The sequence below is a fragment of the Colius striatus genome, chromosome 1 (genome assembly GCF_028858725.1).
Source record: "Colius striatus isolate bColStr4 chromosome 1, bColStr4.1.hap1, whole genome shotgun sequence".
Taxonomy (NCBI): domain Eukaryota; kingdom Metazoa; phylum Chordata; class Aves; order Coliiformes; family Coliidae; genus Colius; species Colius striatus.
The window spans coordinates 17,522,156-17,536,112 of NC_084759.1; positions in this window are offsets into that span (position 1 = coordinate 17,522,156).

The window sequence follows — 13,957 nt, forward strand, 5'->3', positions numbered from 1 at the left end:
TGTCATTCTCATCAGCTTTTAAAATAACTTTAGGCTCATAGGTATATAGGAAATGAAATACTGATGATACATTTCGATCTGAATCAGTTTTCCAAGTTCTTTTAAATGTTGTGTTTTGTTGGGTTTTTTTACGTTTAGAGATTATAAATCAGTTTATGTTCTGCAAGGGAGGTTGTTCCAGTCTAAATGAAGATAATTCCACATTACTAAGAGTAGGTATTAACAGCAAGAGATCAAGACAAGAGTTTGGCATTTAGTTCAAGCCATGACTTTACTGAAAATGAAGGTCACACTAAATTTTCCACATAATTACTAAAAAATGAATAAAACTAATTGAAAGAATTTGATTACCATGCTAATAAAATGGGATTTGTTTTGGAACTTCCCAGACTTGCAAAGAATATATTTGGTGAGAGACTACTTAGGTAGATAGTGAGAATCAAAGCTTTTTCAGCAAAAAAACCCCACCTCTTTTTACAGGAGTGCAATGGCAAACTTTGCAAACTGTGTATTCTTTTTTAAAGTAAAATACTTACTCATTTAGGAGAAGAGCAGGCTGAAAGCATCCATAAAAGAAAATGGTGGAGTAGTTAATTTTGTGCTTAATCACAAGGTAAGCTCCAGATTTATTTCTGAGATCTCAGTAGGAGAATATCAAGTGGTGCAAGTGTTGTAGTGTTAATCTTGCCTCATGTTGAGAAATAAGAACTGTAGAGATTACGTCTTTGTTCAATATTTAAATGGAAATATTCAATTTACATTTTTAATGCATCTGATTCTGTGGTACTGAAATGTCACATAAAAAATTAATGGCAACTGTTTTCTCTTTCTGCAAAGGAAACTGAGGTTTTTTTTTCCCTGGATAAAATTGCTATGCTATTTTTTCTCTTCTCATTGAGAGAGAAGGGAGACTGAATAAAGAGATGCATCACCACATATGATTTTGGTTATGTTTTTGTTAACACAAGCATTTGCAAACAGACTGAGGAAAAGAGTGGAGTTAGAAGTCTGTGATATTGCAGGTTTCTTCTTTAAATACAGCTTTTTTGTTTTGAATATATATTGGACATACAGCATGGATAAACAAGGAGCCTGTTTGCATGATATGCACAACGATGAAATCAGTGGGCTGCATCTATACTGGCACATATGCTCCTAGGAATGCTCGCAGGGGCTGTGGCCGGCTGGCATGGCTTGGCCCACACCTGTACTGCTGAACCCTCTTGGCTCTCAGGGCTCACATCCAAACAGCCTAATGCAAATAGTCAGGGTGATGTTCTAGTCTTCCAAACCAGGCCTGGAAACTGGGAGGATGTGAGCTGGCAGAAGCTTGAAGTGTGTCAAGGAACATGCTACTGCCTTAACAATGTAAGTGTTCACATGACACTGACAGGGAATTATCTAACATTGTCTAACTTAATAGTGAAGGCAGAATACCTGGTCACTTCTGCTACTGGAAAGTGACATTTATTTCCTCCTCTCCATAGCTAGCAACTATGGCAAGGTCATAAATACTGTTAAAGTGCTTACTTCTAGTCCACCTTGGGGAGAAGATAATACATTGTATTATGAACTTGGTTTTTGGTTTCTCTATATGCATGATTTTAATTTTGAGAAGAGTATTGATTGAGATAATTTCTCCCTCTTGTGTTACATTTCCTGACATAAAATTGGGCGTATTACTTTAAATCCTACTGTTATATATAATTCCCATAGATGACTGGCATTTTATAAACAGCAAAAACTGTACACATCATCCTCAAGAGTCTGGACTTTAAATTGTGCATAACATAAGGTGTTAACATTGAAGGAAAAAGAAAGGACTGTGTGGGAAAAAAAAAAAAAGAAAAAGAAATATTGTTGGTACATTATCATCTTGTTTAGAGCCCAGAGGTTTCCTGGTGACTCTGACAGTGCTCATCTGTTTAGGAGAGAAAATGAAGAACTGAGGAATAACTTAGCAAGAGTCTAGCAAGAGTATTCCAAAGTTGTGACAGATTTCTATGTGCTGTAAATCCAAGATCTTCCAATATGTGTTGATGTGCAAACTGCTGATCTCCAGATACGATTTGAGGAAAAAAGTCAAGGAAATTGCCCATCAAAAACAATAAGCTTTTAAAAAGGCTTTGCAAAAAAATCATTTCTTAAAAGCAGAAAATCATATGAATAAATTAAGAATTAATGAAATTAATTAAGAGTTAGTGCAGTACAATTACATTAACTGAAATGTGTATTTTGAATCATCTTTGTAAGTATAAATATATACATCCTAATGTGAAAGGCAGGAATAAGGGAGGAAATAGCCTCAGACAGCACAGGTGGCTGACCAAGCTATTAAAAAATTAACATGTAACCAGGTAATGAAAATACATTTTTTATGTTGTTTCCATAGTTTTTCTAAAGAGCAAAGATTGAAATCTAGTCATCATCTTCAGGTTCACAGCAGACACTCTGGCCTGTTAGTGCAGTAGCTTGTCTAGGTGGGATTTCATTTCTCAATAGTTTTTTTTGTTAATTTTATGCTGAAAAAATATATTTCTCTTCTTCTATTAATTCTTACTTTGATATGATGTTGTGGCCCATTACAGTGTGGTATTTACTGGGCATCTGTGATTTCACTCGAATTCCATTACAGATTTTACAGTGAAAATGATCAAGACACTCCTTTTTTTTTCTCCCAAGGTTTTGAAGCTGCAAAATACAGTGTCCTTGAAAAATAAGCCTTTCTACTATTGTGGTTTACAGTTTTAGACACATCAACAGTAACTCTTCTATGTTATCATGTGCTGCAATACAAAGAGGAGTATTGAAAAGTACTTTAATGCTTTCTGTCTTTCAGTGCAGCTTAATTTTACCCAAATAAAACTTTTCTGTTATCACTGCAGTGTTCTCACCAACGTATTGCAGTAGAATATGTTTGCTACTGACAAGACATATGAGATCATGGCTGGTTTGTGTTCAATCTAATGTAAATTACAAAACTTTTTTATTAAAAATCTTTCAAAACACAAAAATGATGGAAATGTACAGCAGTCAGTACAGTGAAGCCATGGGAAGAGCTCCTGCTCGTTACTATGATACAAATAATGAATAATTCTGCTTCTTTTCTTAGCTAGTCATAGTGTGTGGTACTAAATGGGGGGTAAAAACTAAGTAGGACAAGGACAATAAATTGGAGGTCAGGGGGTTCTATTTGTCTCTCTCCAATTAGCTTAACTCCAAGGAAAGCAAAGGTTTTGTAGTTATTGAATTACAGTATTCCCAAAAGCATTACCAGTTTCTGGTTTGACTATATGCACACTTCAGTGCACCAAATGGAACAAAGGTCTGAACCACTCATTGGCATTACCCGTTTGTTTCTGTATGCACTTTCAATGTTGTTCCTGACACCTTCACATGCTTTTCATTCTTATTGGCAGGCTAATCCTTAGATATAGATATCAAGAAGTAATTCTTTTAGGCTATATCATAAAAAAGGTTCAACAATTTAAAACTGGCTGCTCTACTCTGTACATTTGCTTGCAGCTTGTTCAAAAGAACTGATTTGGGACTCAGCAGCAACACAGTGTGATCCTGCATGCACCTGCCTCATACTCACAGGTATTTTCCTGGCAATATCTAAACTGTATAATTACACATCAAGATGCTGAAATGCTATACTGAGTGGTATGCTGGACATACTGTTGAGGGATGGGAAAGCTTGTCTTGAGGGCAGCCTAAATGTATTTCTCTGCATACAAGCTATGTATGTATGCATGCTGGTATAGCACTTGCAGTCTGTGTCATTGGATTCAAGTCAAGGGAGCTGTATCATGTATTAATTTTGAATAGTTCAATTGATAGAACAATTATTTCAACACATATTTACATTAACCTGTCTTGTTACTGCGGTGTTTGCACCCAGTGACAGGACAAGGGGTAACGGGCACAACCTGGAACACAGGAAGTTCCACTAGAATCTAAAGAGAAACTTCTTTTCTGTGAGGATGAGGGAGCCCTGGCACAGGCTGCCCAGAGAAGCTCTGGAGTCTCTTTCTCTGGAGGTTTCAACGTCCATTTGGGCATGTTCCTTTGTGAGCTGATCTAGGTGAACCTGCTTTAGCAAGGATTGGACTAGAGAATCTCTAGAAGTCTCTTCCAAGCCCTAACATTTTGTGATTCTGTGGTTATGTTTGTATAAGGAGCCCTGTGCCCCTGTGCTTGTCCTTTTTGTTTCATGAACCCTCATGTAAAAGCACTGCCTCGCAGTAACTCTGTCCAATCACAGTTCAGAAGCTAAGTATGGGTTGTCAGCTATTAGAGCAGTGTCTGGTAAAATTGATTCTTTAAATCTCTAGGTAGCTTCTTTGACTAACTTTGACTAACTGAAGACATTAAAGACTTTTCTTGCAGACTTGAAGAGCTAGGATTTCCTGCCGAGAAACTTTTTCAACCAGATGCAAAATCTTTAGCTTCCTCGAAATTCCAAAAGGCTCATACAGCTTGTATGTTTACACTTTTGTCTTTAATGATTTGGTTTAATTTCCAGTTTTCTGGAAAGCATTGTCTAGATTACAGTGATATTGTTGCAGATACTCGATTATTTTAGTTAACAACTTAACACTATAATGACTAGTTAAGCATTTGTTAATCAATTAGCTAAGCACTTGCTTAATCACCTAATGATTAAGTAATTATTCATTTGAATCACATAAGGACCTGTTAAGACAAGACCCTGGTATATGTATTTGTTAGGTTACCTTAGCTGTTACCTTAGTTGTTGCTAAAACAGAGACTGATCTCTTTTTTTAACCAATCACTATGATATTGGAAATTTTATAAAAGTTAGGAACCAATCAAGGTAAAGGGCAAGTTAAGAGATGGACATTTTATGCATTCTTCTGTTGGCAAATGTAGTTCTTTGTTTGAAGTGTATAAAAACCTTGAAAATGGTAACTAACAACAGACGATTGGAGGAGCTATCCCCCGTGTTTTCCCAGCGCTGCATAATAAAGAAGTGCCTGCTTATCTGCATTCCTGAGTAGACAAGTTTTTCAGGATTGCAGATCCGTCAACAATATAGCCATAAGTTAAGGGAAACTGTTTATATGTAAATGTTTTCAATATTTTTTTTCTGAACATTGAATGAATGTTCCCAGAACTTAAACACATGAAAAGCAAATGTAGACATCTTCATTAGAGTTTTGAGGGATTTTTTCTTAGTAAATGCATTACCAAGTCACATGATACCTGAAATACGATGAGCTCATATAGCACACAGAACTATTATATTCTATGATTCTATATTTCAGTATAACTGAATCATCATATAAATATCTGGTCTGTGATATTTAAATTGTTCTTGGGAAATGATACTCTACTTTGCATGGAATAAGAAATCATTACCATGGAAAGCTCATTGTTTTTTAAATGAATCCAGCTGATAAAAATCAGTGTCCTTATAGGTTGTTACTCTAAAGCAGGGATGGTAACTGTAGTGACACACTAACAGATACAGTTGCTGTCCAGATTTCCACTAGTTTTAAATTTTTTGTGTTCTTAGTTATTTTGAGGAATGATTGTCCTCTATGGAGAAGAGGAAATGTAAGGAGTGTGGAGAATACAAAGTAAGAAGACCAGAGATACAAGTAGTAGTGATACTGAGAGATTAGGGAAGTGAAAATAAAAGCTGTCAGATTGTATTGTTTATCAAAAATGATGTGTCCTTTAGGTTCACCTCTTAATCAATTTGCGTGTTTAAAATATATTATCTGGAGCTTTGTTTTTATTGTAAAATATCTTTTTTTGTTTCTACCAAGATGATAAATTTGTTGTGTATAAAACCTGTGTATATAATCAGATATGTTGTTAAGTTTTACCTTGCTGAAGATTAAATAAAACCATTTCAGCCTCCAGTTGGAGTGGAAGTGGAGTAAAATAACAATGGGCCAGTCACAATGTCACTTACAGCATGAGAGTAAGAAATGTTTTGTTTGTATATTGACTTGCTTCCAGAGTTTCCTAAATACTTATCAAAACCCTTTTTAGAGTACAGATAACACAATAATTTGCAGGTTATTTGTGGATGTTGCCAAGTCGGTGATTACCATGCAGCATCTGTGTAGCATCTGTTTAACAGATTTCCTATAGGTATAATTACCAACAGCAGTTGCAACTCCACCCGTGACAGTGAGTTTCAACAGAAGCAAAGGAAGCACTTTTGCATAAATCATCAGATAGTCTTAAATAATTCAAGTGCAAGGTTCTAAACAAAGACCTTGTAAGACCTTGAAGAACTATGGTGAAGTCATGATTTCTGAGAGCCTAGAGCTCAGCAGTACAACACAAGTATTCATTACAGAAACCAACTGTTATATTGTGTTCTGAACCCCATAAATAAACATGGGCCGTTGACATAGGATTAGTTTCAGTCATCCTTCCTGAATGTTTATTTAACAAAATATCTTTTTAATCTTTTGTAAAGTCTGTCTTTAGGCTATGCATTACCAAATGCAAATTTCTCAAATCCTGTAAAAAATGGTCTTCAGGACACATTGGGAAATCTCCTCCCTCTGGAAGGCGTTTATATCAAGGCATGTTATTTATTGTCCTTATCCATAACTCAGCCCTGAAAAAATAATCCATTTGTTAAATAGTGTTTTAGTCAAAATGTTAAATGAAACTGAGAGGAAATGGGTTTTTTACGCTTAGAGATGTATATTCAAACAAATGCCTAGAGCTCTTTGGTCAGTGAAAGGTTTGGCTTTGTTTTTAAGTCTGTTTTTTGCCTATATGTGATCAAGTAACTATTGTAGAGAAACTGTCTGCAGTAGTGTATACATTCTGCTCCCTTTAAAAGACCTTCTTGGTGATCTCTGCCAGCTTCAAGGCCACACACATTGACCTCTGTCTGCAAACTGGGAGGTGATTCCATGACATTATGTGGTATCTTGTATCTTTTATATATCTTGTATTGTAGGATTGCACCTATCAAATTACTTTTTAATGTCATTACAGAAATAAACTAAGAAGCAAAACTGGAAAGCTGAGTAAGAAAAAAAAAGAAATGCAGTTTTAGCAGTCAAGTTTGGAAACACTTAGCCAGGGAAATTTACAAACTCACCTACTCTGAAATGCAGTTTGGTTGGCTGTTAGGAAGCTCTGCTTTAGGAAATAAAACATTAATTAAATGAAGAGATAATTGGCTAAAATGTTATTCTCGTGTTACAGAGGAGATCATGTTAAATGACCTCTTGATCTCTTTTAACCTTTTAAACTATTAGTACTTGTAGTCAATAAGCACGATGATCCTTTGGGTATCCTAGGGACAGAAACTTGTATAACGGGTGCAGTATTCTTAACTTTCGTCCATCCAAAGAGTTAAAAGAGTTAGGAAATATGGCTCCTTCTCATGGAGATGTCATGGCATGCAGATTAAATATCATCTTCCCCAGACTGCTATTCATTTGTTTTTTAATTTTCTCTTTATTAAGTGGATTTTCCATGGATACATCTTTTGAGATGCCATATGGTATCAAAGGCATACATAGTAGAACACATAGATGTTAGATTAATTTACCTAATTAATTAATTTCACTCTAACTATGTCTGTGCTGTGGCAGTTCTGCTGCATATTTAAAATGGAAGTTTTATCCTAGAAAATACTTGTGCCAGATCTGTCTGGCTTTGTGCACTGCTCATTCTGCAAACAGCTCGGTCTTCTGTTTCCCTCAGATTCACATCTCTCTGAAGCTGTTTTGTTTTGATTGTGTCCTTATGTAAAAACACATTCAAGGAAGTGAATGATATTTTAAAGAATGTAATACGCAAATAGCAAGTTTACCTTGTAAACTTTCAATAACTTTTTGGACACATTCCTGTGTGACCTGATCTAGGTGGACCTGCATCTACAGGGAGGTTGGACTAGATATCTAAAGGTCCCTTCCAACCCTACCATTCTGTGATTCTGTGACTACCCCTATTAAATCTGCTGTCATCATTCCCTGTCCTTACAAAGTTAATTCACTCTACTGATAGTAAATAAATATTTAAATAACTATTTTTTCCCTCTTCTAGAAAACAGACTGCAAGGCTGTAACTAAGACTGTGGAGAACATTGGACATTAGCTGGATTTCTTGGGTCCACCTACCTCGAATGTGGGTGGAGAAGCATCCCAACAAAATGAGGTACTGCATGCCATGTGCTGTTCATGAGGTAATACTGCATATGCTAAAACATAATAAACAGGAATAGTTTAGTTTTGATGGGTAACAGATGAAGACCAAGATGATCAGGGGAATGGAACATCTTCCTTATGAGGAAAGGCTGCAGGAACTGGGGCTGTTTAGTCTGGAGGAGACTGAGGGGAGATCTTATTAACATTTATAAATATCTAAAGGGTGGGTGTCAGGAGGTTGGGACATCTCTTTTTTCTATAGTAGCTAGCAACAGGACAAGGGGTAATGGGATGAAGCTGGAACACAAAAAGTTCCACTTAAACATAAGAAAAAACTATTTCACTGTTCAGGTGAGGGAGCCCTGGCACAGGCTGCCCAGAGGGGTTGTGGAGTCTCCTTCCTTGGAGGTCTTCAAGACCCACCTGGACATGTTCCTATGCGACCTGATCTAGGTGAACCTGCTTCTATAGGGGAGCTGGACTAGATAATCTCTAAAGGTCCCTTCCAACCCCTACCATTCTATGATTCTATGGCCAGTGATCTGTTTTATTGAACTGAATGTTCTCCAGAAGTTAAGTTTTCCTTTCAATTGCACAGAATCTTGTTTCTTTTGTTTTCTCCTTTGCCTTAGAAGTACTTCAACACAGTGTCCAATCATTTCTGTTAAAACACTTATTTTCTAAGTATTGTGCTGCTGTTTGTATTTCATAGACATATGACAACAGTGTTTGATGCAGATGTATTTGCAGCAGTGGAAGTAAACAAACAAGTCATTGCTGAGGTGAAACTAGCTTCAGAGACAAGCAATCACTATACTGATTAAAAACAAGTACAATTTTAAACCATTAAATTTGAAGGGCTGTATTTATAACCTCTAAATATTTATAGAATATGTCAGTGGTTTACTCTCAGGCATCTGGCCTTCATGGAAGATTTTGTATTCTGTTGTAATTATTACTGCTGCAGTGATTATTCTCAAAGGCATTGAATCTTTTCTTGTTCACTCATAACTGAAAAAAAACAACCGTGGCCAGCACTTCTATCACTCTGGATCACCCTGAAACAGAATCCAGATATGGCTATGTCACAGAAGAGCTCATTATCAGCACTGGAAAACATCCATAAAAGGTTAGGTAGGAGAGGAAGGATCACTTCAACCCTTTTACTTTCACCCACAGTAAGTCCTTGCTTGAGAAATGCATCTAAAACTTAAAAGTATATCTTAAAATATGTGATTCCAGCTTATTAGAAGCTGTTTCATTCTCCCACAGTTTTTGTGAAGTCCCTGGCACTTTTAGTTCTTTTCTGCTCCTTTTTAATTTTTTTTTTTTTCTTAAATAAGTTAAAATGCTGCAGAGGAAATGTAAAGTGTTGGTGGTACCAATCTAATCTGTTGTACTTTTCTTCCTTTTAATCACAGCTCCTAAGTTTAAATGTATTAGTTTAGGGATTTCTTTGTGATGACTGCAATAATACTGATATTCCCCCAAAGAAAGAAGAAAGAAAGAGATTACTATTTGCATTTCCAAGCTGCAAACCTTTCCTTCCCTACTGGAGAGAGTTTCACTTCTCTGAGCATTTCATTGTTCCACCTTTGAAAGCCTTTGTTTTTTTATAGCATCTCTGTTCATAGCAAGGACAGTGTGCACTTCTGGTCTATATATATTTTCATTTTAGTACTTCTCACAAACTGATGGTGACTGTAATGACTGTAAAGATGGTATCTGTGATTTTTTCACTTGTAGGAGAGAATTCAGTGTCATTTGTAGAAGAGTGATTCAGAGAAGATGATGAAACCACAGGAAACCACTAAGTTAATTTTTCAGGTTTTCGTGTGAGACCTAGATTTGGGCAAAGTACAGGGAAGACTTTTCAGACTCTGTGATTCTGTCATTGAGACTAAATGACTTACCTTTTTTAAAACTTTGAAATATGGCTATATTCCACTCTCATTCCACAATAAGGAAAATGAAGATGTTTGAGTACACTTCTGATGAAATAATATTTGTCTGCTGCACTGATAATTTTGTTTCTCCCTCTACAGGCTTGCACGCTTGTGTTCTAACAAGAGTTTGAAACAGAATTTGAAGAAGAGCAGCTGTCAAATGAAATTATTCTTTTGTTAGGTTGCTTGAATTCTATGGCAGGTTCAGCTCCACATCAAGCAAAGCAGATTGCTTTATGTGTTTCATAATGATTTTGTTTCAGACCAAGAGTGAATGTAGTCACATTTGGCACAAGCTAATTTCTCTAATTCCTTTTCACCTGAGAGCCATTTTTCTTATCATGGCTTAATTTTATGCACATCATTCTTATCAAAACAGCATAATACATTGAACTGCAACCAGGAATCACAGAATCATAGAATGGCAGGGTTGGAAGGGACCTTTAGAGATCATCTAGTCCAACCCCCCTGCAGAAACAGGGTCACCTAGATGAGGTCACATAAGAACATGTCCAGGTGGGTCTTGAAGATCTCCAAGGAAGGAGACTCCACAACCCCTCTGGGCAACCTGTGCCAGGGCTCCCTCACCTGAACAGTGAAAGAGCTTTTTCTTATGTTTAAGTGGAACTTTTTGTGTTCCAGCTTCATCCCATTACCCCTTGTCCTGTTGCTAGCTCCTATAGAAAAAAAGGATGTCCCAACCTCTTGACACCCACCCTTTAGATATTTATAAATGTTAATAAGATCTCCCCTCAGTCTATATGTAGCACTATGTGATATTCCAGTCATAAAACTTGAAACTGTGTTTCCTTCTTGTTGCAACATGCTTAATATTTTAATGCTCTTAATATCAATCTTTATTCACAGATTTCACAGAATTTTGTTTTCAATGAATATCATAAATGATTTGGCATCACCAAAGGAGTTTATTACAGTAAATCAGTCAATTTGGTTGTATTCTGAACACAACTTCTTTGTATGGGATGCTTATCATTGCAGAAGTCTGTAAGGCAACTTTTCCTCTCTTTTTCTTTAGGCCACCTGATAAGACTTTTTCTTTCATTTAGTCTATTTGAAGACTATTTTCCATAGTAACAAGCACAGCCAGATCTGAACATGAATTCAGCTTGGTTTTAAGTGATTGCTTGTTATTCTGAAGATGAGTAGCTACCAGTGTTAGGACATTTTTCAGTGTTTCCCCCTAAATTTATCTTTTGGTGTCTCATACCTCTCATTGCCTGCTCACGGCAGAAAGAGATGAAATGACTGAATTTCTTCTGGAAATCTGTAATTTGTAAGTGAAGGCAGCACTTCAGTGAAAGGGAAAATGCTTTTGGGACCAAAATATCAGATGTAGACTACTTAGGATAACAAGTTTTGGTTAGTACCATATCTTGTCAGTGCCAGAAGTGGGCTTCTCATCTGGAACTAAAGCTCCTCGATGCTTGCATAGTACGTAAGATACCAATATGTCTTCAAAAAGGAATGGTGAGATGCAAATGATGATCAGAGTAACACAAAGGGGTAAACAACAGTAACTGTACCTGCACAATGCTGAGCTTCAGCTGAAAAGGAGAATCAGAAGGGTGAAAGTGAGAAAACTCATGGCTTCAGATAAAAGCGGTTTCATATGTAAAGCAAAAGCCATGCACACAAGCAAAGAAAACCAAGAAAAAGTTACTTGGGAAGACAAACACCATCACTTAAAATATCACCCCCCTCCTTCCTCTTCCCTCAGCTTTATCTGCTGAGAATAATGTCATATGGTGTGGAATATCCCTGGGGTCCATTGTCCTGGCTGTATCCCCTCCCAACTCCTTGTGCATTGCCAGCCCACTTCCCACTGGGGTGAGGTGAGAGGCAGAAAAGGCCTTGCCTCTCTGTAAGCTCTGCTCAGCAATAACTAAAACATCCCTGTATTATCAACACTGTTTTCAGCATAAATCCAAACACAGCCCTGTTCCAGCTGGTATGAAGAAAATGTTGGCCCTGCTCTGGCAGGGGAGTTGGACTAGATGATCTTTCAAGGTCCCTTACAACCCTTAAGATTCTGTAAATAATAATTCTCACAGTCACAGACTTTATGGAAATAAAGGCTCTTACAGTCAGTATGTCTTGGGTTTTACATACATGGAGTATTTTACTTACCTATAACTTTGTCAAAAATACCTATTTCATTTTTTTACTTCAGTATCTTTGCTTCATTGCACATTTTAAAGTACTTCTATAATATCTGTTTTAATTTATCCTAAATTCTTAGGTACTTTAATGGCACAGTAAAGAAAGTGTGATGTCATACTTCAGTTAAATATGGCAGGAGATGTTTTGACATATAACAGAATGTGATAAAAGAAGAGCTAATAAATACCTTCATAACACATAAGGGTTTTCAATTGGATGGGTTTGTAATTCCTACAGCGTGCCTTGGAATGCAAACAGCAGAACTGTTATTTTTCTCCTGCACTGCTTTTATTGTTGGTCATAGGTCAATTTGTGAATACACAGGTCAGGTTTGTTAGGAGAAATAAGTTTGGAATTTTTTTTCTGCTGTATTCTGATTTTATGCTGAGGAAAAATCAAATTAATTTGGGTTTAAACTGGATCAAACACTAAAGCCTAATAACAAAACCAGACTGAAGTGATTTATTTTAATGGGCTTTTCACAGCCCATCATGAATGAACATGTCACCTCTTCTAAAGTAGGGAGTTGCACAGAATCATGCTTTGGTACTTTGTGATCTGAGGAAACATAGCTGAAGACTTAGTGCAAGCAGCTGTACTGAGATGGGATCAAGTGTGTACAGAACTTACTCCATGCCTGTTTGTCTAGTCTTTGAAAATATTCAGAAGCTGGAGATTCCAGAGCCACTATAGGTGATGTGTTACACTGCCTTGGCAGAGGGAGAGTGCTCCCTAGCAGGAACAGAGAACTGTTGTAAAAGGTGACTCAGGAAAACTGTGGAATCTTTCATAGATGTTTTAAGCAAACATCTGCCAAGGATGGAGTAGATACACTTCATCGTTTAGAAGAGGTTGCTAAGAGGGAGATCCTGAGGTCTTTCTGTTTCTAAGGTGCTCTGAATCCTTGGTTTCATGTGTGGAAGATCCTGATTCTTTTTGTCTTTGTATGGTCAGTTGCTGCATTACTAGAGTTACCTAGAAAGTTAGGTGCTGGCAAAAATATCAATCTAAGTGGACCTGCTTTAGATAGGGGGTTGGATTAGATGCTCTCCAGAGGTCCCTTCCAACCCCTCCCATGCTAGGATTTTATGATTCCCCTTCACTACAATTAAATATTCAGAAAGTTTGGTGTTTTCACTGTTGCAACCATAGACCCTCATACAGGTGGGTATGTATGGAAAGTACTCGTGCTGAAGCCTGGGTTTCATTTGAGTGGTGTGTGGTTTTTAAGGAATTCTTCCTGAGATACCACATACTAACACTCTGGCTCTAGCAAAGCCAGCTGAATAAGCAAACAGGGGGTGGGTTATTTGCTCTCTCACAAGGTATTTTTTTTCCCCCCCTGCACGTTGCATCAAAAAGCTGTGCTTGCCCTTAGGCAGCTGTTTTAACGTGCAAAGTACCATGACATTTAAAAGCATGGTTTTTTTTCTTCCTAGTGAGAAACCACCTCTTCCTGAGGTGTCCCTGTCCATCTTTCTTGTGCGTTTCCAAAAAACCTCACCCAGCAGCAGACAAAGAATACTTTGGTACTGGGTTACTCATCAGCCCACTGTGTCGTTGTACCTGGAGAAGCCAGGCCCGCGCCGAGCACCCTATTTCCCGGTGGGAAGCTCAACGCGGTGACCGTGCCTTTGAAGGCCTCCAGCCACCGGGAACCACCTCCCTAATCCC